Raw genomic sequence first — 27,183 nt, forward strand, 5'->3', positions numbered from 1 at the left:
GATTATCAGAATTATCGATGCATCGTACACTACTAATTAATAAAGTCAAACAAATGTATGTCCATTATTTATTTAAAATATCCTAATGATTCAACAGGAACAATGGAAACATCCCTATACAATGAAAAGCTGCCCTTAAGCTGCTTTTTTATTTATTTTTTTTTTCATTAGAAAGTGCAAAAACATTAACCGTTTTAAAGAGAGCACTTATTTCAACAATACGATAAAATTTACACAGGTGGAATGAATTCCACATTTTCTGGAAACAAAGTGTCTTTAGTAATAAGACTTCTTTTAACCAATATACTTTGATTTCACAGATTTCTGTACTATTTCGCATCTTTGTAGTGTTACCGCTGTACTTAATCATGGTTTTACACATTCTGCATATGAAATACACGTTAGCGAATTAGCTAATTAGCCTAGCGCTTGGCGCTAACTATTAACATCTCAAAAACGACAAAAATAAAGGCTAAACAGAACAAGAGGGTTCATGAACTCACTTCTTAAAGATGCACACGGGTCTTAGCGACACACTCAGGACATTTTTCAATAGACATGACTTGAAACTACTGCTGGACATCTGAGTGAAATGGACCAACGAACTATCTCTCTTCCCCTCTCGCTTTAAAAAATAACTTGTGCAAAGAAGCGCAACCGCCGGCTTCCTGCCTGTCTCATACACAAATTTATTTTCCTGTCTTTCGAAAAGAAGTAAATCTGTCTTGAATTTCGTTCCATTACGAGTGGCTGTCATAAAGTTATGAAGGAAATTCATCGTTTTTGAGCCTTTATGAATCGTAATCGAGCGCAATGCATCTAATAATCGATTTTTTGGAACTCCCTTAAACATAGTATATATTTGTTTTCAAACCATGAAAAGAAAAACAACAACAAAATGTCAGAAGTTCTATATACGTTATTGGTGCACGATAATTATTGGTCCGATAACTATCGGTCCGATAGTAGGAATTATGACGCCATCCCGATAAATCCAATAACATTTATAATCAGTGTTGGGAGTAACGCCGTTATAAATAACGCCGTTACGTAACGGCGTTATTTTTTCAGTAACGGGGTAATCTAACTAATTACTTTTTCCGCCGTTACAACGCCGTTACCGTTACTGACCGTCAAAAGCGGTACGTTACTTACTCTGAATAAATTGAAGAAACCGTGTCGAGTCGACTCTGCTCTGTTGATTTGTCATCTGTTAGGTCTAAACTTAATACTTGAACTAAGAAAACAACAAAAGACCTAGGAAGGGACGGAGGAAGAATCAGACTTGAGATGAAGATAAAGCTTTTACGCTAACGGCCGTCAGGAGAAAAGGTTGATGCGGGCCGTGTGGCTCACAACAAACTTATCTAACCTAACCCCTGAGGTGCACAGCCTTTTATTGAGAACAGAAACATTATGGTGACGTCTACTGAAAACAGAAACATTATGGTGACGTCTACTGGAAAAGGAAACATTATGGTGATGTCTACTGAAAACAGAAACATTATGACTCTTTTCATTGTGTAAGCACTAAAGCACAAGGGAATAGACTGTTACATGAGAAAACATAATCATAACACCTAGTTTTAAACACACAATTGGTTTAAATACTGTTAGTGTGCAAAAGCATTAAAGCACATCTTACATCATCCAAGACTTGGGGTGCATTCAGGTTCGAGAATAGCACTCGTACTTCTGACTCCAAGCTGTATGTCCCTGCTCATTCAATTAGGCAATGCTTTCCAAAGTTTGGTAACGTTTCTGTGTTTGCTACACCTGATGCTAGCCTCGTTCCCATCTTCCACTGTCAGCCAGCGATAATTCTGCTTCCATCTTGAGGACGGTAGACGCTTTGAAGGTGACGTGAATATTCGGGAAACTAGCCTACTTGAATGCAGGCCCTCGAGAGATGCGATGGAAGTGATTGTGATTGGCTGAGGGTTAGAGTCATGTGTCGTGATAAGCCAATCAGAGCCGGTGATTTCACAAGCAAACCGGAACAGCGCGTGCGGCAAACACACACGCAAAACAGATGCACAGGGTCGGGATGGCAGAGTAGTCAGAAGAAAAATTGTCCTTTAAGAGGTGGAGATATAGACACTATTTCAAGTTTGTCGAAATTAAAGGAAAGAACCTGCATGTAATGTGTAATTTATGTCCCGGGGCAAAGCTTTTGTCGACATCTGTGGTAAGCAATTCAAATCTGCTGAAGCGCCTAAAAAGTTAACTATCTGTCTGTTCTTCTCTATTCCACTGACTCGAATACTGTTCAGAAAATTTCAAATTCTTTGACATACAACAAGTTCTTTTTAAAGTAACAGAAATAGTTACTTTCCCCTGGTAACTAGTTACTTTTACTATAGAGTAATTCAGTTACTAACTCAGTTACTTTTTGGAAGAAGTAGTGAGTAATGTAACTAATTAATTTTTTAAAGTAACGTGCCCAACACTGTTTATAATAGGACCGTTAATATGTACTGTTCTGGCTTTACAGTTTCTAGTATGGGAAATCAGTTGACCATTTGCGGGCCATTGCTTCCACCTGCTGGTCAGAATAATTCACTGCATCTATTTTTTGTTACAGTAGTTTGGTTCAATCACTTACACATTGCGGTGTCTAGCGGTAGCACTGACAGTCGTGAATGCTTTCTGTTACATTTCTACCTATATATAAATATATATACATATATATATAAGTATGTTATGTTTACTATAACATATGGATGTGCAATATATGTTTACTTCTGTGGTGATGGATCATATGTACAGAACTTCATAAGTTGTGTTATCGAAGCCAGCCAATGCTTTAGTAGCTCAAGCTAGTGTGCTATGCTATACATGTAATAGTTGTGTATATAAGTTTATTGTGCAGTTTTTTGTATATTGAGTATTGAATATGTGTATTTTTCTGTTGTCCTTTCACAATATTAAGACGAGTGTCTTCCCATAAAAGCAAGGAAAGACCAAGCCTTGTGGTTTATGGAAGTTTTCTTAGCTGGCTGTCGGGCAGTGCAAAAGTGAACTGTTTTGTTCATGTCATTATGAAAAATCTGATGAGATCAAAGGCAAATCTATGTTGAATCCACCACTAGTTTTTTTTTGTGTTTTTTTTTAAACCTCCAGGTGTTCAAAAACTCTGGTTATACATTGAAAAAATTATACATTTATTATCGGTTATCGATATCGGTATCGGCTTTGAGGAGCAGGAAGTTATCGATATCGGTATCGGTTTCAAAAAATTGATATTGTGCACCCCTAATATAAGCCCTACGAGCCATTTCATGCATTCAAAAAGTGCTCTCCCCTCTGCTGCAGGTGTGACTCACTAACACGTTGACTTGACAAAATGTGTAAATGGCTCGAGATGAGACAGATAAGAGCTGGTCTGATCACTCCAAAAGCAAATTCATTACAAGTTTGCTTCATCTGTTTAACCAATCATTGTGACTGGCCTCTTCTTTCACTAATTAAAGCCAGGCTCCTGATTTTTAACTAAACAATGATTATCCATTCAGAATTTCTCCAAAACCTAAAAAAAACTCATCTGACTAATTAGTCTGTTTTTGAAATTACCGTAATAATGTGAAGTGGGTTGTTCAGGATCGTATATAACCCAAAATATTTCTGTTAAGAATCATGATTCAACGGGTACTGCGAGTGACAGTAGGTTTGTCATACATTCGCCAGAAGTGTGTTCAATGAGTCATCTTGACCGTGAACCTGAATAAGGAGCAAGCCTCAGATTACATTTGACCTGATTGACTGAACCTTTAACCTGCATCAGGAATCCTTTGGCAATGAAGTGACAAGTCCAGTGAGGTGTACAGGGGGACAAAGAGAGGTCAAGGTGACCCTTTGCTTGTACAATCTCAAAAAGCACACAGTGCAGTTGTTCCCTGGGGTCGAACTGTACAGTTCTAACAACTGGATGGAACTTTTCATCTTGAAGGCCTGCTCATAGGGTACTCAGAGCATACATATTTTTGAGTCACACAGGCATTACGCCGCTGCCCTATTGACCCAATTTATCGTTTTAGAGGTTCCCCCACTTTCTGACAATGAAATTAAGTAGCTTTGTGCAGATAACCTTGTGAACATTGATCTTGACACAGCTTGACTGGTTTTGAAGATCTTTCAGGCTCTGCTGAACTGTTGAAAACAGGTAACACCTCACATAACACTCCAGAGAATTCAGAATGTTTGAAGTAGGGGGGGAAAGTTCACTTAATTATGTCCATTTCCATTTTTTATTGTTTTCATGATTTTTGGGAGAAGTGTGCGTCATGAGATGATTTTTAATTAAAGAGAACCAAAGGTAACATTCAAACCCATGCATATTTCAATTCTAACACATGCATATAAACAGCTCTGTGAAGCAGGTTGGCATCAGCCTGGACTCCAATCCCTCTCACTGTGACTCTCACTAAATCATGCTGTGATGGGACAGCAGTCCGAACCCTCATATTTCCACAAAAGCGCAGTCACTGATACAAAGCTTGACTGGCAGCCAGATCCCATTGTATCTTATTGTTGCCTCCGCCAGAGAGAAAAGCCTTTCGATTGTAAGGGGCCACTGGCTGCCTTGAAAGCCTAATGCAGCTTTTATAACAGAGCAGCTCAAGTGAGGTGTCACCTCTCAGAGGATCATACAATGTGGTTTACCACCTGTGTTTTAGGTATTGCTAACTAGCAACCAAACCGTACAGACTTGGCTCAGCCCTCGCACTTTAGTTTTAATTATGAAACCAACTAGAGCTAAGAGACTTCTTAATGTGCGCTTTTTTTGTCCATACTCCCCCTTTTGAACAACCTGGGGGAGATTTTACCATGCTATTACCCTTTGACACAATGCCGGTATCGAGAGTCGTAGAGTTGGGAGGCGTTAGTCAGGCCGCCAGACAGGGAAATGGAAGGCATGAAAAGAACTGCAAAAGGAGATGGAGAGGGTGCCTCAGGGTAGTAGGGGTTGAAAAGGCCTAAGTCTGGACCCTGTCCACTGCAACCTGCCAGACACAGCCTGAATCCCATTTACTCCTGGTGACCTTAAATAAAATGCTGGCTACCCCTGTGGGCCCCATGTGAGGCCAAAACCAAATGGGCTGTGCTCTCTACTTTTTCTACCCCACTGCTAAAGAAAATGAGCTTTATCAGTGGGGGAACTTGAGGTTATGTGACAAAATGCCCCTTTCCCTGCATGGGTTTCTCCACAAACTTCATTTTGTAGATAATCCGTTCAGCTGTCACCATTTAATTACAGTCATTCACTATTGTGTGGGGGGGACTGCCTTTATTGCGTAAAGTGTGCCTGAATCTTACTGTCTCACGCTGCATTAGATTGTTTGTCATATTCCTGCATGTAAAAGAATGGTCATTTTCTGACATTATGAGCAGTTTGGTAGCCTCAGTAAATTGTTGTTCCATACTTTAGGACTCCAAAATATCACAAACCACACAGAAGATGTGAAAAAAGGTTGCTTTTGCCACAATTAGAAATAGTGGTGTACAAAACCCCCGTCCATGCAGCGTTAAAGTCTCCACAAGCAAGCCTAATTAAAGTTGAGTCGATCACAAATTGCTGTACTGGGTCACAATCGAGGCATATGTTAAGAATGAATTACTAATTAGCAGAGCAAGCGGTGAGACGAGGCTCCGGCTGCTTGAGAAGTCCCGGCACGTTACTAATATATGAAAAGGTATAAACAAACAGCAATCTGGTTGTTTAGCGCCTCCATCCCACTTACAAGGATCCAATTATGGCAGATCCCCGGAGCCGTGAATACAATCAGGCAAGAGTGAGTCGGCGTTATGATTAAGTGAGAGGGCCGACTACTTGCTTTGGCTGCTCCAGCCAGCAGGCCTTCTATGACTGGAGCACTCGTGTGGCTCAACGAGTCCCCAGGCTCGACTCCCACGACAGGCCAACAAAGTGCTTAACACAACAGGACACAAAAAATACAACCTAAGAAGCAGATACTAAATTAGACGTCATTGTAATGCGCACAAACGAATCACTAGGTGGTTTAACGTGGGGCGCCTTCTCCACCGGGTGCAGTATTAGATACAATTAGCAGTGCAAATTCCTTGAACAATGCTCATAGTTCTGGTGGGTCGAGGGAACCCACCGATACTAATCGGAGAACCTAATGACTTAAAACAAGCATGTTTTCTTTTCCCTCTTTAATTCCTGAAGGAAAATAATCATTTTAAAGCAGGGGTCCCACGAAGCCGGGCCGTGGACCGGTAACGGTCCGTGGCGCATTTGCTACTGGGCTGCACGGATTTAATAATTTATTAACGACTGAATTCTGGCCGAATTAACATTGGCCTGTGCCCATTAACACACCAATATCCCTGTCTACTCTAGATATAAGACTACAGGATAGAATGTCGTCATAGAAATCCATTATTTGACTGCTAGCTGTACATCTTGTTTTGTATATCTATGTGCGCTTGTCCTCGATAATAACATATAACGTAAGGCAGCCGCATCACATTTGTTCCCGGAAAAAAAATAGCCCCAACACTAGAATGACTAAAAAAAAAAAAAATAATAAAAAAAAAGACGTCTTTGGACAGATTTTTTTACGGGGAAAAGGGCACCCGACGAGCCAGAAGATGAAGCTACAACCTCGAAAAAAACAAAATCTACACTACTTCCCAATCACGAAAGACCCACGAACTGCAAAGAAGTGGATTCGTGACCCATTTGCGAATAAACCGAGTGATTCAAGGATGTCTGTGCAACAGGAGGATCAGCTTGAAGAGATCGCAAATGACAGCAACCTTAAACGTACTGTACATTTGAGACAACAACTCTACCGAGGGTCTGGATTAAAGTCATTCCGAAATATCCCGACATCGCTACGAGAGCACTGAAAACCGTGCTGCAATTTCCAACATTGTATCTTTGTGAAACGGGCTTCTCTCACTCTCCCATCACACCTACAGTGCCTTGCAAAAGTATTCGCCCCCCTTGAATCTTGCAACCTTTCGCCACATTTCAGGCTTCAAACATAAAGATATGAAATTTAATTTTTTTGTCAAGAATCAACAACAAGTGGGACACAATCGTGAAGTGGAACAACATTTATTGGATAATTTAAACTTTTTTAACAAATAAAAAAAAATGAAAAGTGGGGCGTGCAATATTATTCGGCACCTTTACTTTCAGTGCAGCAAACTCACTCCAGAAGTTCAGTGAGGATCTCTGAATGATCCAATGTTGTCCTAAATGACCGATGATGATAAATAGAATCCACCTGTGTGTAATCAAGTCTCCGTATAAATGTACCTGCTCTGTGATAGTCTCAGGGTTCTGTTTAAAGTGCAGAGAGCATTATGAAAACCAAGGAACACACCAGGCAGGTCCGAGATACTGTTGTGGAGAAGTTTAAAGCCGGATTTGGATACAAAAAGATTTCCCAAGCTTTAAACATCTCAAGGAGCACTGTGCAAGCCATCATATTGAAATGGAAGGAGCATCAGACCACTGCAAATCTACCAAGACCCGGCCGTCCTTCCAAACTTTCTTCTCAAACAAGGAGAAAACTGATCAGAGATGCAGCCAAGAGGCCCATGATCACTCTGGATGAACTGCAGAGATCTACAGCTGAGGTGGGAGAGTCTGTCCATAGGACAACAATCAGTCATACATTGCACAAATCTGGCCTTTATGGAAGAGTGGCAAGAAGAAAGCCATTCCTCAAAGATATCCATAAAAAGTCTCGTTTAAAGTTTGCCACAAGCCACCTGGGAGACACACCAAACATGTGGAAGAAGGTGCTCTGGTCAGATGAAACCAAAATTGAACTTTTTGGCCACAATGCCAAACGATATGTTTGGCGTAAAAGCAACACAGGTCATCACCCTGAACACACCATCCCCACTGTCAAACATGGTTGTGGCAGCATCATGGTTTGGGCCTGCTTTTCTTCAGCAGGGACAGGGAAGATGGTTAAAATTGATGGGAAGATGGATGCAGCCAAATACAGGAACATTCTGGAAGAAAACCTGTTGGTATCTGCACAAGACCTGAGACTGGGACAGAGATTTATCTTCCAACAGGACAATGATCATAAACATAAAGCCAAATCTACAATGGAATGGTTCAAAAATAAACGTATCCAGGTGTTAGAATGGCCAAGTCAAAGTCCAGACGTGAATCCAATCGAGAATCTGTGGAAAGAGCTGAAGACTGCTGTTCACAAACACTCTCCATCCAACCTCACTGAGCTCAAGCTGTTTTGCAAGGAAGAATGGGCAAGAATGTCAGTGTCTCGATGTGCAAAACTGATAGAAACATACCCCAAGCGACTTGCAGCTGTCATTGGAGCAAAAGGTGGCGCTACAAAGTATTAACGCAAGGGGGCCGAATAATATTGCACGCCCCACTTTTCAGTTTTTTATTTGTTAAAAAAGTTTAAATTATCCAATAAATTTTGTTCCACTTCACGATTGTGTCCCACTTGTTATTGATTCTTGACAAAAAATTAAAATTTTATATCTTTATGTTTGAAGCCTGAAATGTGGCGAAAGGTTGCAAGGTTCAAGGGGGCCGAATACTTTTGCAAGGCACTGTAGATGGAACCATCTCGTCTCAACGAAACAAGCTCAGGCCTCCCACTGATTCAGCGGGCGAGTTATATTTTCCCTGCACTTAACATGACGGGGCTAAAAACAAATGTTATTTTTAGTGCTGCAACGATTAATCGATTAACTCGAGTATTCAATTAGAAAAAAAATGTTTGAAATAAATTTTGCTGCTTTGAGTATTCGTTTTGAAAGTGTTTGCATTTAGTTTGATTGATTTGGGTGGATACACTGCCCTCTACTCCGCCTCATTTCACATGGCCCAATCCAGCTGCTCCCTGTTAAGACCAACATAAGCTAAGTTTTTGTTTGAGCTAATGTTTTTTTTTATGCATTTGCAATTTAGTTTAAAGGAATATTTATCCGTTTTTTGTGGGAATATGTGTTTGAACTGTTTGTTAGGAGCATTTTTTTTTTTTTTTTTAAGTTGGCATTTTATAGCATTTAAACTACCTGACTTTTGCTATGTAAGTTAGTCAATTGTTCTTTTGTTGTACATATATCCTGATTTTTTTTAATTTATTTTTTTTATACCGTTTAAGGCTCAGGTCAGGTATTTTGATTTTTCATGTTCCTTATCAGATTACTCGATTATTCGAACTAACTAGTTCATCGATTAATCGACTATTAAAATAATCGATAGCTGCAGGCCTAGTTATTTTATACTTTCTGTATTTTTCTGGCACACATTGCCAGTGTTCTGACAAATTTTGCATGCGCGTAACGTTAAAAATGGCGACGAATGTAGCGATTCCAAAGTAAACACTACAAACTTTCTTTAAAGAAAGGAATATTAACTTACGCTTGATCATGGATGGACATATAGAAAAGAGTCCAACTGAATATAAAAGAGGGCTTTTTCATCGCCACAAGAGCTTTGGGAGCAAAATTTTATAAGGGTGCAAAATTTGACAGCACACCGGTCCGTGAAAAAAAAGACCCAAATCACACCGGTCCGTGGTGCAAAAAAGGTTGGGGACCCCTGTTTTAAAGTAATTCATGCTAATCATCGTTTGCTCCATTGTGTCATGTAAGCAGGTTCCAATGACTCATTTCCCACTGATGAGTTAAGTTTGAAGACTCCCAATAAAGTAGGAATCTGGAGAATTTGGTTTGAAGATTAGCGAACAAAACTTTGACCAGTCCAGTCAGAAAAAACTGAATTTCAGTTTCACTGCTCACTGTGCTTTTCACAAAAGTTATATTAAAGAGAAACAACACTTTCTGGGTAGTTTGAGACAATCCTACTACATCTGATTAAAGTTATTTGAATTCCGAGTCAAAGAAAAGGAGAAACTTATTTAGTAGCAGTAGTAAATTAGCCACCTTATGCTGAGAAATAAAAATGGTCACTTTGGTTTGGTTTTGGTTACTTTGGAATTCAGGGGCTTTTAAAAGAAGTGCGATCCACAACATGTAAAACACATAAAATTTAATTTGTGCTGGGAAAAAGACAGCAAAGTATTTCTTAACAACAAATTGTCTATTTCATTTTCCAACTGTAATGCTGTAGACTTTTGTTTACAAGTAAAAAAAATAGTGTATTTTACAAAAATAGAGTCTGGAGATTGGATCAAAGGTAATTTTCAGGTATTTCTAAAACTGAGCAGTTGGAGGTCAGGTACAATTAGCCATCTGGATCCTGCAGAACTGTTAAAAAAAGTGCCCCTGCCACCACACTATGTGAAACAGCTGTGCCACAGCCAGAAGCAAAGAGGTGTCAAAGCGCAGACAACTTTGCCATGGGAGTAATTAACACACCGACAAAAGATAGTGTTGTTAATGCAGCTTGTTGATCCCATGGTTAGATGTCCTCTCTATTGCGCCACAGGCAGTATGTGCTACACGTTTGAAAACTCAAAGCAATCTTTCGGATAATCCGGCTAGAAGAGGTATACTACAACCGCGCCATTGGAGGTGAACAGCATGCAACAGTCAGTTGTGAGCAAACACACAAAAATAGACACACATGATAGCAGGTAGCGCCGCAGGAATGACACAGCATGATCTGGACTTAACTTTGACCCATGTGGGGCTATGTATTACAAAAACAAAGCCCACCTTGAATGCCTTTTTTTCTGTCACACTTGTCCACAAAGGCCCCCTCCATGCATTTCGGCTCTACAGATGCTGACTGGTAGTCTAGCAGGAAGCTACTCAAAATTCATCAAATTCATTCAACTATTTATGCTGCGATTCTTTGGCCACCCCGCCCTTTGATAATTTTTCCACTATAATGCTTTTTTAAGTGTGTGATTTTTTTAAAATGTTACAGCATTCCCTTAAAACAACAGCATCACTTGAACGCACAACAATTCTTCCCCTTTTTTGCCACCAAAACAACATTTGATTAGCTGTTGTGAGTCGTATCATTCAAGGAGGCACGCCTGCAACTGGACTTTTAGATTAAATATTTTTCAAGACTTTCAACCTAAACTATAACTTATGAAGTCTTTTCTCTGTGTTTGTAGCCTGCAGTTTTTATGCCAAAGTGGCTTTGTGGATTTAATTTACTTCATTTTATTTTAACAGACGTATAAAATGATGTATTAATCATATTTTCTCGTTGAAAAAAAAAAAAAAAAAGACATTTTCATTTAGCTCCTCGACCTGGCGTATCAAGACGGCATTGCTACGTTCAGTATGTTCAAAGTCTGTACTAGTTAATTTTAGGTAGATGCAAATAGGGAAAAACATTTAAGTCTAACCATTGATGATTAGACATTTTTTAAAGAATGAATGTCCAAGTTTAATCGCCATTTGATATGGGTCTCAGCTGCTACGCTAGCTATCTTTGTCAGACTTCATTAAAATATTTATGGATTTTATGAATGAATAGGACTTCATCTGATGCTATATAACCAGTGTTGTTAATCTTACTTTAAAAATTAATTAATTACAGTTACAAATTACTTTTCCCCAAAAGTAATTGCATTAGTAACTAGAGCTGTGCAAAATTTCCGATTCTTAGATTAATCGCGATTCAGCCGTGGAAGATTCGAGAACGATTCACAAACATCCAAATTCCGATTATTGAAATATGCCAAGTAAAGCGGAAGTACAACACACTCAGCACGCCGCGCGGTCTTCGGGGCGCCACGAGGAAGAACGCAGCGAGAGTAGTTAAACATCATGCTTCTCATTACCCGGCCCCTCGGGTAATGCCAATGCTCAACTCACGGCTCTAGCTCAACTCATGCCACGAGATAAAAAAACACAACAACATACCTGACTGCTGCCGAAAAGCTGCTACAAAGTACGTCATCCACATAATGTAATGGTAGATATCATTTATATAGGACTAGATGCACCATTGATTCGGTAGCGTGAGCAGCACGTTAGTAAACGGCCGCCATCTTAAAGCAGTACACTTCCCTGCAAGGCTGTTGTAGCGAACCTTCAAAGCAAACCTAATTAACTTTTTATCTAAAATACTCCTAAATCGGTAAAATATTGACTTGAATCTATCTTAAAAATAGTTTTAAAACTTTCACATGTCAAAAGTAGACAAAAGGGAAATTATGGAATAACGGGAGCAATTTTAACAACTTTAACAGTTGATTCACAACATTAAATTAATTTAATGTAGTTTAAAGCTGCTGTTACAGAATGGGGACTGGAGTTTTTTATTTACTGTTATTTTTGTATATTTGTTTACTGCTATATGTTAACTTGATACTGAAATAGTATTTTGGTTTAGCCTGAGAGGATTTTTGAACAATTTTGGAACTAATGTACAAAACATTTAATTTAAAAAAAAAAAAAAAAAAAAAAAAAAAAGGAGGGGGGGTGCATCAATAATCGTTTTATAATCGAATCGGAGCCTCTGAATCGTAATCGTAATCGAATCGTTAGGTGCCCAAAGATTCCCAGCTCTATTAGTAACTCAATTACCTGAATGTAAGAATAATTAGTTACGTGGCAAAGTAACTGGTGTTACCTTTCATATTTTCTTTTTCATTTAAAAAAAAAATAAACCAAAACAAAAAAAACCCCAAAAAAACAACAACAACAAAAACATAGAAAACTTTGCTACACTTTGCTATGTTTGGAAGTCATTTAATGTTGTGAATCAACTGTTAAAGTTGTCAAAATTGCTCCCGTTATTGCATTAGTTCCCTTCTGTCTACTTTAGACATGTGAACGTTTTAAAACTGTTTCATCATTTAAAGATAGATTCAAGTCAAGGTTTTGCAGATTTAGGAGTATTTCAGAAAAACTTACTTAGGTTCGCTAGGAAGGTTCTCTACAACAGAGCCTTCCAGAGAAGTCTACTGCTTGAAGTTGGCGGCTGTTTACAAACGCCAGCGAGTCTATCATTTCGCATCTTGTTCTCTATACATGTGCTTAACGCCGCCGTGTCTCTCATTTTTCATCTAGTTCTATATACATGTGATATATAAAGTAGCATCATGTGGGCGTAGTTTGTAGGCTATCGGATACAGTCAGGTATTATTGGAGCCACCTAGCATCACGTTTGCAACAGCGTCACAACTCCCTTCCCACCGAGAGATCTCTCTTCTCCGTGATTCCGTGTCTCTGACTTTTCTCACGTCATTCAACCAACGTAGTAACGCATAGTAACGCACGCCTTTACATGCTCAGTAACGTTAACGACGTTGCCAAGGTGAGAAAAGTAATTAATTAGATTACTCGCTACTGAAAAAAAAACACTGTTAGTAACGCCATTATACTCTAACGCCGTTATTAACAACACTGTATATAACGCTTCAAAAGAACAATTTTAACGATATCCACCGTTTGCCATCAAAAAAGGATGCTATTCTAGCACCAATCAGCCATTTCAAACAAAACTCACAGGTCATTATTGTCCAGGGAGACTACGTCCGATGCTTGATCCCATTACAGAGGAACAGCTTGCCCTGGGTGTTTTGACTTTGTTTTGATTTCACTGCTTGCCACAGTGTGCACAAGGCTGCTATACTGGAATAAGTGAGTGAATACTTTAAAATATAACTGCACATTCTACATAATTAGCTACAACTTTGCAAGGAAAGGAAGCGAGAGTTGGTAAAGTAGAAGCAGAAATCTTGTGTTGCATTTTGTGGCCATTTTTCGTCAAATATTAGTATTGCCCGTGCGGTTTACTCCCCACTGACCCATAAACAGAATTTAACACCCCAGTGGAGCTTTTTGCTCTTTAGCAAAAGCTTCATGGTGTTCTTTTAAAACTCTTTAGTAAAGTGGCAGTGGCCAGCACATCAGTAGGTACACACACCCCTTTTTCCAATTAATAAACAAGCAAAGCTTGCAGGAAGGAGGTCAAGATTGCAAATTTGTCTGTGAGTTAATTAGTGCATTTCTGACTAATTTCACACCTAAAGGCAAAGTTATGGGGGAGCAAAACACTTGGAACCACATCCTGACTCCCAGAAAAGCAAAGGTGAAAATGGGATAAAATAACCTCATTGAACAACCCATTAATGTATAAACATTCCATCTTTACAGAATACAATAAAGTTCACAATGAACAGGATGCTTTCCTTAATTTCCCCAAACCCAGAAAAGGAACGCATCCAATCGGTCATCCTTTGCTAGAATATATCTGAATTTCTAATTAACTAACTAATTAACGGTTCTACTATAGAAAGCACATAGTGTACAAAAGTAAAAGCAGGGGGCGAGCAGAGTCCCTGTGCCAGGAAAGGCAGCAGTTTCAGGCCTTCCTTTTGTTAAAATGCTTAAAACAAACGAGAGGAGTGCTTATCCAGCAAAATTGCTGCTAGATGGAGCAGAAAGTGCACAAATTTTCTATGACACCCCAGTAATGAGGTTTTATATTGACCCAGGCACAATGAGTGGTAGGGCTGGCTGCTCTTCTTCAGTCAGCTTTCTCCCAGTGCAAGACAGCCCCGTTCAGGTAAGTAAGAGTGAAAAGACGCACCACTTGAATTATACTCAAGTATTGCCGAGGGCGAACAATCCAGTTTATCTGACATGGCTGAAAAATGATGACGTGTTGGCAGTGATGTTCTACTCCAGTCCTGTAGGTGGTAGTAATAACCATCACAAAATTGAAATATTTTCTTGATCTATTGGTTGCAAATGGCTATTTTTACGTGGCAAAATTTCCTTAATCCGAACAATTTTCGGATTAAAATTGGATAAAACTGTTTTCGCGAACACTAACAAATTTTGATCCAATTAGGATTTGCGTGTTCATGTAACATACATTCAGTCGGAACATATATAGACATACATATGGAGTATATATATGTTATGGTAAATATGGTAAGTTTTTAAAGAGGATTTATTGTCAATTTGCACATTTTTTTTAACACAAGCATAATAACCGTGTACAGGATTATACAGGCATGAAAATGGGTCAGGGGTTAAAAAGGTGAGAAGGGTGTGGAGGAAATATGTTCCGGCGTTCTGCCAAAATGTCCTACATCAGTAAAACGTCTACATGAGGCGAATTTGACACCCAAAGTACTACAGTGCGCTCTCAACTTGTTTTGTTTAGATGCTAACAGGCAGAGCATACTAAAAAATGCCTTAAGAAAATACTTAAATGTAGTTACAGTATATTAAAAAAGGACGGTTTAATTACGGTACGTGACTAATGTGGTCAACTGCTTTAAAGCTACCACAAAAAAACACAATGGTTAAAAGTATGAGAGAGTAATACATGCAAAAAGTATTTTTGAGGGAATGAAAAGGTAAAAAAAAAAGACTCAATAAAAGACGACACCTTTGCACCAATCTGGTGTCTTACAAGTGTAATCACTTGATTGCTATTTTTTGAGAAGGACATGTATATAAATAGATACATTTCTATGCATTTTAGGAGTTTGGGGATGTCCCTTTTTACCGTTGCTTGTACGGCTTTGGGCAGGAGGGGGGAGTCCCTTATTTCTATTTCTGAAAGGTGGCAACCCTACTTTGGAAACAGGTCTTGAATTACTGCGGCATTTCTTTCAGTAAAAGACAATAAAAGTAAAGTAGACGTAGTGAAATGACCAGAGATTGCTGCTCCGGTCTACTTCTCCTTCCTCTGGATAGCAGTCCTGCTGTTACAGTCTCAAACTATTAGTGTTTGTTCATATGTTTCGTCTTCAAATGTTTTATCAGGTTCGAGGTATTGAAACTGACCGATTTAACTGAACCTCTCAAAACTTTCAGGCCGCAAGTCTTGCATGCAGTTATAGTACTCAACGGAGATTATAAACTGAAATATGTTCAGAACACCGACATTTTACTCTTGTAGCTTGTTTTTCCTACGTATGAAAAAGCTGCCCTGCCACTGGTTGAGAGCGGCTATTGGCCCGCTCTCATTGGTCTGGAGAAGGCCAGTAGCGATAGCTGTTTGGCATGCAAAGTGATCACGTGTCATCACACAATACAGAGGCAGAGTGGAGTAAACGTCAGGAGGAGAAAAGGCTGCGGTCAAATGTTATAATACTGGACCGGTAAATGGTATCAGCGCCTTCTTTGTTGGTACTTGCCGATACCACCATTTCGGGCCGGATAGGCCCCCCCTGCCAATACTGGTATCGGTATTGGTGCATCTTTAGCTTTTACATTTTGATTCTCTTCTTGTTGTAGTAAATGAATTAAAAGGTCTAAAACAGTGTTGCTAGGAACAAACCAAAATGAAGTCCGTGGCTGCTATGTTCACGTGAAAATCGGTAATGTGTTTTATCCTAATAAGTAACCAACTGATCATATGGACTAGGGCTGCAGCTATCGATTATTTTAGTAGTCGATTAATCGATGAACCATTAAGTCGAATAATCGAGTAATCGGATAAGGAACATGAAAAATTAAATTACCTGAGCTGAGCTTCAAACGTTATTAAAAAAAATAATAAATTAAGATTTATGTAAAACAAAAGAACAATTGGCTAACTTACATAGCAAAAGTCCGCTAGTTTAAATGCTATAAAATGTTTTTTTTACAATGCTCTTAAAAAATGGTTCAGACTCATATGCCACAAAAATAGGCTAAAAATACCTATAAACTAAATAACGAATGCATTAAAAAAAAAAAAAACATTAGCTCAAACAAAAACGTAGCTTATGTTGGTCTTAACATGGAGCAGATGGATTTAGCTATGTGAAATGAGGCAGACAGGAAGGCAGTGTATCCACCCAAATCAATAAAACAATGCAAACACTTTCAATATAAACCATTAAAACGCCACTTAAATTAAACGAATACTCGAAGCAGCAAAATTTAATTAGAATCTTTTTTCTAATTGAATACTCGAGTTAATCGATTAATCGTTGCCGCACTAATATGGACTATATTATACTGTACTCCTCACACTTTTTACACTCTGTAAGAATAGTAATATAAAGATAATCAAGTATTCAAGTCTTCTTAATCTAGTTTTGTAATGCTGAATTATTGGCACGAAGATTGTGACGCAACATCCATTTCTGCAGTACTTCTTTTTTCAGTTTTTCCGAATTCCTAATTTGATCAAAATCAACACACAACTGTTTTAAAAACATGACTGCATGTGTATAAACTTAGCTTTAAAGCACATATTAATTAGTCTTTATTGTAATTGTATTGCAAGTGCTGTATTTTGACTCCACACCTCCAAATAAGGACACAATCCTCTCTGGAGAAGGCAATCGGGATGCTCCTCCTGGGCCATTAAACAGATTGTAATGGAGATGAGAGGAGTTGATGTGATTACGTATGACTGAAGCTTATACCAGCTCCACTTGCTGGAACAATTTTCCTTTACGACCTGCTGTCATATACTGCATTAATCTGTTAATTCTGAGACAGCCTCTTTGTTCATCTTTTGAAGAGGAGAGTAGACTTCAGACTAAATGTCATTTTTATACTTTACGAATGAATATAGCTGTCATAAAAGGGTGAGCTTGAAAAAAAATGATCAAATTGTTTAACTTTTAGTAAGACTTAGCAGGAACACATGAGTAAAATTATTAAGGGGGGCAAGGGGGGTCCGTACTCTCTGGCACTTGTAAGATTATAAAAAAAAATACAAAAAAAAAAATTTATGAACATACCGCTCAAAAGCTAGGTTGATCACCTCTTTTTGATTTTTAGTTGACTGCACATTCAAACAACAAAACTTGAAAATGAGATGACATGACACTAAGGCCTACAGCCTCTAGGATTAATCGGAAAGGTCGCAGTCAAGGACGGAGCCAGTTCCAGCATGGACGAAGCCCACCAAGGTGTCCAACGGCAAGGAAAGGACAAGTGACGTACCATGTCGCCAACTCATGCTGACAAAGACACCCCCATTGAGAGTTCACCCCAATACACGAACATAGCCTAGGATTATCTAAATTTAATCAGACACAAACCAAATTCTCACACTGGGATGCCAGAATTAGGGAAGAAACAGTAAGAGAACATATGGAGTCATGCTTTCTTCAGCTCGTTGGCCAGAACATGTTAACACCGTCAGCTTCCTTTCAAAAAACAATAGTTGCACATTGTCTTGATGTTAGGGCATCCGCCCCTCCCTCTTGAAACCGGGCCACCTCCGGCAGGTGTGCATCTTTTAACACATTTACAGGTTGGACGTCAGACAGGTGGAGCAGCCACAGGTGCAGGCTATCACCATCAGCAGCCTTAAAGCCAGTGGACGCCTCACCTCGGCGCCAGATCATCTCATCTAGTTCAGCTGTCAGTTGCATCACACCTTGTTTGAATTTCCTCTATGATTCCCCGCTTATGATTTGTTGCTCTTGTCCCATGACCTGTCTCTTCATGCTGCATGTCGGAACCTCAAGCCTGAATTTCCTCTGAACCTTGTCTACCTGCCTGTCTGGATGCTATAGATTCTAGCAACAATAAAATGTTGTTGATCACAGTGAGTCGTGTTATTGTCTGCATTAAGATCCCCTCAGTTCCAAGAACCCTAACACTTGATTGTCCATACATTTCTAGGAGTAGAAGTGGTTTTTATTAAATATTTGTGAGCGTTTACAAAAAGGGTTCTGTGTTCAGTAAAAGATCTTCAATTCCGACCATCTGGTTCACTTGTTAATCCACATCTCAAATATGTTGACACTGGACAGTATTCTCCACGTCAACAATGCCTGTTAATAGTTGTATGCTATGAGTAACCATGTTAGAGGGTTCATTGAAATCACTCCCTCTTTAAAATCATTAGCAATTTGACCAAGGTTGTGTTGGTTGTGTATGGTTATGTTAGTTTCCAAATGAATTAGAGCTGTCAAATTTATCGTGTTTTGAATTTTTTTTAATTAATCACGTTAAAATATTCAACGCATTTAACGCATGCGCGGGACGACCCACTCATGCATTGCCGCAAACAGACTACAATGGCGCCGTTTTATGTATATTGAGAGCTAATAGCCAGAGACAAGCGAGAGGAGTGGACTCTGGCATTCCCAATCAAAATAGCTATGCAAAATAATACTCAGACTTTGGTCAAACTCTGGTCAAATACACAAGATGGTCACAATATACCAACTATCAGAGGTCTCGTACGTTGTGAAGTCAACACTCAAATGAACGTAAGGTACAATGAACCTGGAAACTACAGCGTCAGTCGAGGGGTTTAACGCACTAGAAAAACTTGGCTAGCTCTCTAATTAATTTAAAACTCGCCCGTGACACCTTGTGGTGTATTTCAATCACTAACTTCCACAATGGCGAGCTATTAGTTTTTTCTTTTGACTGAAAATTTTACAAATTTTATTAAAACGAAAACATACAGAGGGGCTTGAATATAAAATTACAATAACTTGTACTCACATTTATCTTTTAAGAATTAAAAGTCTTTCTATTCGTGGATCCCTTTCAAAGAAAGAATGTTAATAATGTTCATGCCATCTTGTGGATTTATTGTAATAATAAACAAATACAGTACTTATGTACAGTATGTTGAATGTATATATCCATCCTGTCTTTTCTTTCCAACAATGATTTACAGAAAAATATGGCATATTATAGAGATAGTTTGAATTGCGATTAATTACGATTAATTAATTTTTAAAATGAGATTAACTCAGTTAAAAATTTTAATCGTTTGAAAGCCCTAAAAGGAATGCATAAAGTAGATGGCAGAGTCTTAGAAGACTGGGTTTGCTTTGCATTTGATCTGACACTCCAAGAGGCTTCCCGTCCGCAATCCTTTTCACCTCAGGCGGTTGCCCGTGATGCCACTGTTCCACATCGTAGAACAGAATCAAGTAAAGGTCAGCGTTGGATGCCGAAAGCGGGTTATTATTTTCATACGGTCGCATAGAATATATTCTATGTGCCACCAATCACCGACGCCCTCACATAAGGAAAAAAGTGAAGAAAGCTAACCTATGCTTTGAGTGATGTATGAGATAAAAGAGAAGCAGATTATTGGAGTTGGTGAGCACGTATGCCTAAAATTCTCATTAGCAATATTTTTGCATGTCCATCAGGACAGCAAACCATTGAGCTATTTTAAGCAACTCCACTGGGGGTTCCAAAGTCTAGTTCTATGATGAATTAAAAATGTATGCTTGGATGGAGCTAATTTTGGCATGTATCATAATTATTACCTTGAAGGGACACTGTAATCTCTAATTATATCGCTCTGATTGAGAAAGAGTGGTATCTGCTTTTTTTAACATCAACCACAATTTGGTCTGTTTTTTTTTTTTTTTTGTTGGTATATTCTGTCTGAAGTTCCGCGATTCACTCTGCGCTCTCTGACAACCGTGTGAGCCTTAAAGGCCACTCACAATGCATTAAGAATGTTTTCTTTTTGACAGACATCAAAATGTGACCTTTAAATGATTCTTGTTATCAGGGAAGCTGAACAAAAAATCAATAGAATGTAGCTGGGGAGGAGGGATTAATGCAGAGCAAATTGATCATTCCATTTCATCTTGATTTGATGTGGCCGCCACAAACACACACAACCTGACCACAAAACTGCTTTTAACCCCACACATGAACAAGCATCAGAAAAATAAAAACAAGCGTCTGTGGTAAAAAATAAAAACACATCAGTACACTTTACTGACAGTTAACCTTAATAGTGCTCACTTTTTTCGTTTCATCACTTCAACACGCTTATTGTGTTCCTGCCACTGTTTACCACAGGGAATACAAAATAACAAAGCTCATTGTCTCTTTCACACGCTTTATTGCGCCATCAAACATACATTAATCATCATTGATAGATCATTAATTATTGTAGCTCCTTTCACGAATACACAGCGTACTTTTGGATATTTTTACCCGACAAACTGTTGGTGTGCAAAGCAATGTACAAAGCTTTCATAAAATAATGGCACTTCCATTGTGTGGCAGAGTTTCGGCTTCGTCTTCCCGTTGAATCCCGAGCAATAAAGATAGCAAATGTAGGTAACTAAAAATGGCACTTCCCTTCAACAAGCAGATACATCAGTGTTTATTAAATCAATGGCGGACAGAGAATTGCAAAGGTAAAATAATGAAGCACTTATAAATGATCTTTGCTTCACTGGGCCTCACCTGATCAGAGTGTTCAGGGACCACCAGCGCGAGGCATATTAGGTTAGGTCTATTAATCCTAATGGTTCTCATAGATGACTATAAAACGGGCAAATCCTCCGTGACTTACTTGAGACAGCCTTTTTAATTTTGCAGTGTGCAAAGCAAAAAGTCTGCTAAACGGCTCTTGTTGATTGGTTTTAAAAGTTTGGTTGTCCAGCCAATTGCCACCATAACATTACAGAGCTCGGTGACCGACGTTACACCCCTCGAGGCAACCTTTTACAAGGATCCATGGCAACTGGGGAGCTCGCTCTCGCTGCAAAATTGTGCCTCTAATTGAGTGACATCTAATCAGGCCGAGAAATACAGCAGTGAGGTTAACAAAACGGGTCAACAACGGACAAGGACGAGCAGCTGTGATCGCTGCGTTGTGTATTGCCGTGACGTGGGCCAACCTCTATTAGAATGTTTTAATGAATACAAGGACGGGGTGTGAGGCATCTCTCGCAAGATCATCAAGTGAATATGAGGAGTTCTTTCAACGACTACAACAGCTCATGGAAAACACATTCCTTTGATATGTTACTCAAGCCAAAATCATTCCCAAGCTTTGCCTTAACACGTATTCCATATCTTCTTTAGAGGGGATTTTTCACTGTCACTGTCTCATTTTTCCTTTTATCTTGTTGCACATATCCCATTTCCTCACTCAAACGTGGATTGTACATTTAGCCAAAATAGCACGCTCTATTCTTTATTATCAAAGGACGCAATAATTCCCTCAACCTCGAATCATTTGTGCCGAAAGCAATCGAGGCATCAGAAGGTGCGACGTTGTTGTCTTCTCGCTGTGCTTTGGAGAATCATTGGAATTCATGATCTTTTCTCGGTATGCTAACAATAATCTTCTGCTCCCGCTGTCTCGCACATCACCAGGCATAGCAAACACTTGTCCTCGCTGGCTCCCGGCGTCAGCCTCTGCCTGCCATGCAAATTCCTTGGCCGAGTCCCTCTTTGTATCACAACTAGCCCCTCAGCCTTGTCAAGTCTCTCGTGTCACCGCACGATAATGAAACCCATTCTGTGGTTGCAAACTTGACACACACATTGAGGATTTGATTTTGATGCAATCTTGCACCATAAATAATGTTGTCTTGTAAAAAAATGCATAAAAAATATTGGGGATTCTCTCTGAAACAAACACCAGATTCATAGAGCTACAAAACCATTGGCAAGATGCATTTGTTAGTCGCTGTGTAACAAATGCTTCTGACAAAATTGTGCTGGATAAATAAAATGCAAATCAAGTTAAAAATGTGTCCGTGTTTGTATATTCCATTATGTGCAGATGTGCAAATAGGGTTCCTAATTGGAAGTACATTAAATCCTTGCTTGTGAGGTACATGGTGACTGTGAAGCTACTAAAGCAGGGGTAGCCAACTCCGGTCCTCGAGGGCCCCTATCCAGCTTGTTTTCCATGTCTCCCTCGTTTAAAACAACTGAATCAAATGATCAGCTCATCAGTAAGCTCTGCAGGAGCCTGATAGCGATCCTGATTATTTGAGTCAGGTGTGTTGGAGGAGGGAGACATGAAAAACAAGCTGGATAGTGGCCCTCGAGGACGGACGTTGGCTACCCCTGTACTAGAGGATTCTTATCGATAGTGGGAAGTAAAAGTGTGCAAATATTTGAAAATAAAATGTGGTCAGATATTCATGAAAATCAAGAGAATACACAGTCTGCTTAAACCAATATCGAACATTAGAAGAAACATGAAAAGCAATACATTGATATTTTTTTTTATGAATACAAAGTGATGAACATCAAGGATTAGAAATAATTTTGTAACCTTTTTCAGATTGAGACACGTTCAACGATAAAATTCTGACCTCAACTTGAAAACATTTTATTTTTTTAATGCAATATCAGTTTTGGCAAGTATATCATTGTGAATTTGATATAAAATAGACAACATTTTTTAACATTTTATGCAGGAGTTTGAAGAAATTTCAAGGGGGGTTTCAGGTGATATAAATACTGCTTTCTTTCTTTTAAAGGGAAAAAAAAACGCAAATAAATTTCTGATATTAATTGAGCATTGATTCATCAAATAAATCTGTCAGCTAAATGTAAGATATTCAGTTGATTACGTGAACACTTCTGAAAAATGTTTCAGCTAAATTATCAATAGCTGGATGGTGTGGAACAATTACAAATTGTCATATTTGTTCATTAACATGAGAACTGCAATGTGACGGCCGCCTCTTGATTGCGGTCCCATTCGCAGACATTCCTTATCTCATTGGTGGCAATCTCGAAACATTTCATCTGTCTCACCTCCGGCGCAACGCTGTGACGGTGTCAAGTGAGAGACGGCAAGCAATTAAAAGAAAATCAGTCAAACAACTGGAGGTCACATCTCAAGATGCTCCCAATCACTCATAATTTCCTGTTGTTGTGCTGCAATTCCACTGCTCTCAATTGGGGTCCGATGAGTCAGAGTAAACAACAGTGGGAGTGTTCAATATTAGCTGTGCCAGAAATAAGCCCGGCGAGGGGCTCTTCTTATCCATCTTGGATATGGTAGGTGTCCCTCGACACTTTAAGCGACACAAAACATCAAGGGCAGAGGCGCAGCACCTATAATAATCGTGGAGCTCAGGGTGGTTCTGCTCATGTTTAGGAATGCAAAGGCTGGGAGATGATAGCAAGGGTGTGCGTGAGGTCTGGCGGGACAAGGTAGCACTTCTGATAGTGTTTCTGCGCACGTCTTCCTCTGTTAGTCATTACTGTGTGCAGACGAGGGGTGATGTTTACTCTGCTGAGACAAGCAAGTCTACTGCTCTGGGCTGCAACCTTGCGACTTCTCTCCAACAACCCTATACACCCCCCTAACGCGTACACACACGCACACCCGACAACCCTTCCTCCTGCTTCTAGCAAACGGCTATCTGTGGCTGCGCACTCCCTGGGCTCACCGGTGCTGCTACTACTAACCACAACTTTGTTTACATAATGGTGGGGGGAAAGTAAACTGATCGTCAGCCTGGTAGGGGTCAGATTTACATTTCAGCGGGTGAGAGGGACTGCCAAAAGGGACAAGATACTGTAAAACAGGCAGTTTTCAGTCTTGCTTTGCTGTCCTTGAATAGTGTCAAGCATTCTGCCACCCATTACAGGGACATAATGATATGTTGCTTTCAAACAAATGGAAATATGTTTGACATTAAAAAGGTCATTACAGTGGTGCTCTGTGATACGAGTTTAATTTGTTTTTTACCATGCTCATAATTTAAAAACACTCACAGGGTAATACCGTATTGGCCCGAATATAAGACATTGGCATTGAAATAACATCTTATATTCGTCTTATATTCGCGGTCTAGACATTATACCCATTCACAACGCTAGATGGCGCCAGATATCACTGTAGCGATGTTATGTCATGACAGATCTCAACTACTCTCCCTATTTACGACGCTAGATGGCGCCAGATATCATTGAAGCGATGTTCTGTCATGACAGATCTCAGCTACTCTAGTTTAACCAGTTTGCATTATTTTATTGCAATGTTTTTCCTTATTCAGATTTGTTTCAAGACTACAGTTACAGTTAGACTTCACTTTGATGGTTAATGCAGTTATTGCAATTTTGTTGTTTTATCACAATAGATTGGTTAATTTACATTTCAAAAACCAGAAGCCATTCATTTACGAATGTAATTGTACTTTAGTTTACATATTTAAATGTTTTGAAGATTTGAATGAGGCAAAATAACATGCTTTTTCTCTCAAATATATTGTTATAATCATTTGTTTCGGATGTACTGTAATTACTTTCTGTATAAAAATTAATTTGGTGTTCAAAAAGTATTTTTTCAAACTTGTGTCTTGAAAAAGAAGGGGTCGTCTTATAATCAGGGCCGTCATATATTCGAGCCAATACAGTATTCTCCATTTAATCAATGAACATAATGTCACTTGGTTTTTTTGGTTTCAATTCATAGACCTAGACTCGTGGGTGTGGATGCCTTTGCTACAGTAAGTACAGTGACATCTCAGCACCTCAGTAACCAGTTAGTCTCTTTTTCCAAAGGAAGAATATATGCCACAGATGATAATTGTTTACCTGTCTACTCAGGGGAAAGTTGTGTAAACTTTCAAAATGTTTCTTGTGAGGTGAGATGATTTCACTGCCACCATGCAGCACATGTACATTTTGGTCGCAAGGCAAAGCAAAAATAAATAAATAAATAAAAATAGTCAAAAGAAGACGGTCAGAAAAACTTGTCTTGAAAAACACAGAAAATGTGCCACTCGTATCTGAAGGCACCCCTGTAGGTAGCATGATGATGAAGAAATATAACAAAATAACATTAAATGCAATGAAAACTCATAAAGGGATAACCAACATACTTGACTCGTCTCTCCAGGATTTAGCTTAACTGCGATATAATGTCCTATTTCTGCAACTTTGCACATCAGTAAAATTTTCCATCAATTTTACCCTACCTTTGTCTTTTAGCGCATACATTAATTCTAAGCAGACCAAATAATCAGTTACCCAGTTTAGTCAGTCAATATGAGTCCTTTTCAAATTTCACACATTTTTTACACATTAACATATACTGAAATTAGAAATAACATCCATACAAACATTATTGCTATTTGCAGATTTTTCCTTCTCTCGTAAAGCTAAACAAATGCGAAAGGACAATGTGCAGTGAAACAGCTAAATGTTCCACCTGTAATTCATATCTTTACTGTTGTATGCAATAGTTTTCTATTCATTAGTTACTTTTGTATTCTATAATTTACCAGTCCAGGTAGTCCCCGGGTTACGACATACGTGATTTCAACTTTACGACGTCTGATTCTTGTTTTTTTTTTTTTTTTTTTTTGTTTTGTTTTGTTTTTTGTTTTTGTGCATTTTCAATTGTGGTCAAATACTTGGGGCGAGTTTATGTGATCATTTTTGATGATGGTCAGAGGCTAACTGATACATACTAACCGTTTGTTATTGCTGTATCAGCAGCTACTTGTAAATGCTAATTTGAATTACTGGTATTGAAGATGAGACTGAATTAATTTCATTTTATTTTCATTCTGCAAGTGTTGATGTCATGAACAGCTGAATAAAGTCTGCAAACCACACGGACGTCTGACAACATCTTTTCGGAGCTTAGCTCGCTGTCTAGGTAGGACTTAGCTCCAACGTCTTGGCGAGGACAGTAGAATAAATAATGTACAATACGTGTTTTTGGAAAGATGTTGTTTTTGTTTTTTTTTTATTCAGAGGGTGTTTAGAGGTATTTAAAGGGCTAATTCCAACTTTAGTGGAAATCCGGGTTACATCGCCAGCAAAGGAATGGAACTTGTTCGTTTACCAACTACCTGTAATTGTCAAATCAGTTTGTTACAGGAATCTTTTTCTTTCGGATATTGAAATCAGCAGTAGTATAAACGACAAATAACTGCATGGCATTTACTTTTCACCCAATCGTACAAAATTCAAATAATATGTTGGCACTCAATAATTGTTCTGTATATTTAATTTTTTTCTTACTTGAATCATCAATCACTGATAAATAATTAAGGCAATCCTGACCCTTTAGTACAAAATGAAGAATGACAATTTATTGTAGTTGTTCGTGCCCAAGTAGACATCACAAAACATTACAACTTGTATCTGTGAAATCCTGGAGGTCCCGAGCAACACAAATAATTCAATTTGTCATGTGGAACAAAACAGTAGTGAAGACAAATGGCAAATGAATCATAATGTAGCAAATTAAAAAGAAATGAAATGATTACCAAGCTTATGCAGGAGGTCAGGGGTCATAGTATGAGAGAGCATGGATGTTTCTGGAAGAAATAAACAAGGAGTTTATGTAAGTACACTTCTGTGCAAGTGCATCTACTTGATAATATGTAACACTCAAATATTCATGTGATACTGTAGTAAGCGCTGATTCACAGCAGAGACTCAAGCAGAGGCGCTCCGTTACCCTAAGTGGTGGTGCTGGTGAGCTATTTCAGGCTTTGTGAATCACAGACACACTTACGCCAACCCTTAAACAATAGAAGGCATCTTTTTATCATCCTTTAACAGCATAGAGACCATAAATTTAGCGTTTGCTCATCCTAAAACCTC

The 27,183-nt window shown here is 38.8% G+C and overlaps 1 protein-coding gene across 5 annotated transcripts in view; it reads right to left on the reverse strand.

Moving 5' to 3' along the window:
• The window catches only part of camta1a (calmodulin binding transcription activator 1a), a 568,653-nt gene that overhangs the window by 474,125 nt on the left and 67,345 nt on the right, over positions 1 to 27,183 (reverse strand). The window contains exon 1 of one of the 5 annotated variants that reach the window (XM_057830221.1): positions 26,844 to 26,878. The exons of the other annotated variants lie outside the window; for them this stretch is intronic. The gene's annotated coding sequence lies outside the window, so the exon portion shown is untranslated. Of the gene's footprint in view, positions 1 to 26,843; positions 26,879 to 27,183 lie in introns of those variants that run through there. 5 annotated transcript variants of the gene reach the window in all.

This window comes from Corythoichthys intestinalis, chromosome 2 (genome assembly GCF_030265065.1).
Source record: "Corythoichthys intestinalis isolate RoL2023-P3 chromosome 2, ASM3026506v1, whole genome shotgun sequence".
Classification (NCBI taxonomy): Eukaryota; Metazoa; Chordata; class Actinopteri; order Syngnathiformes; family Syngnathidae; genus Corythoichthys; species Corythoichthys intestinalis.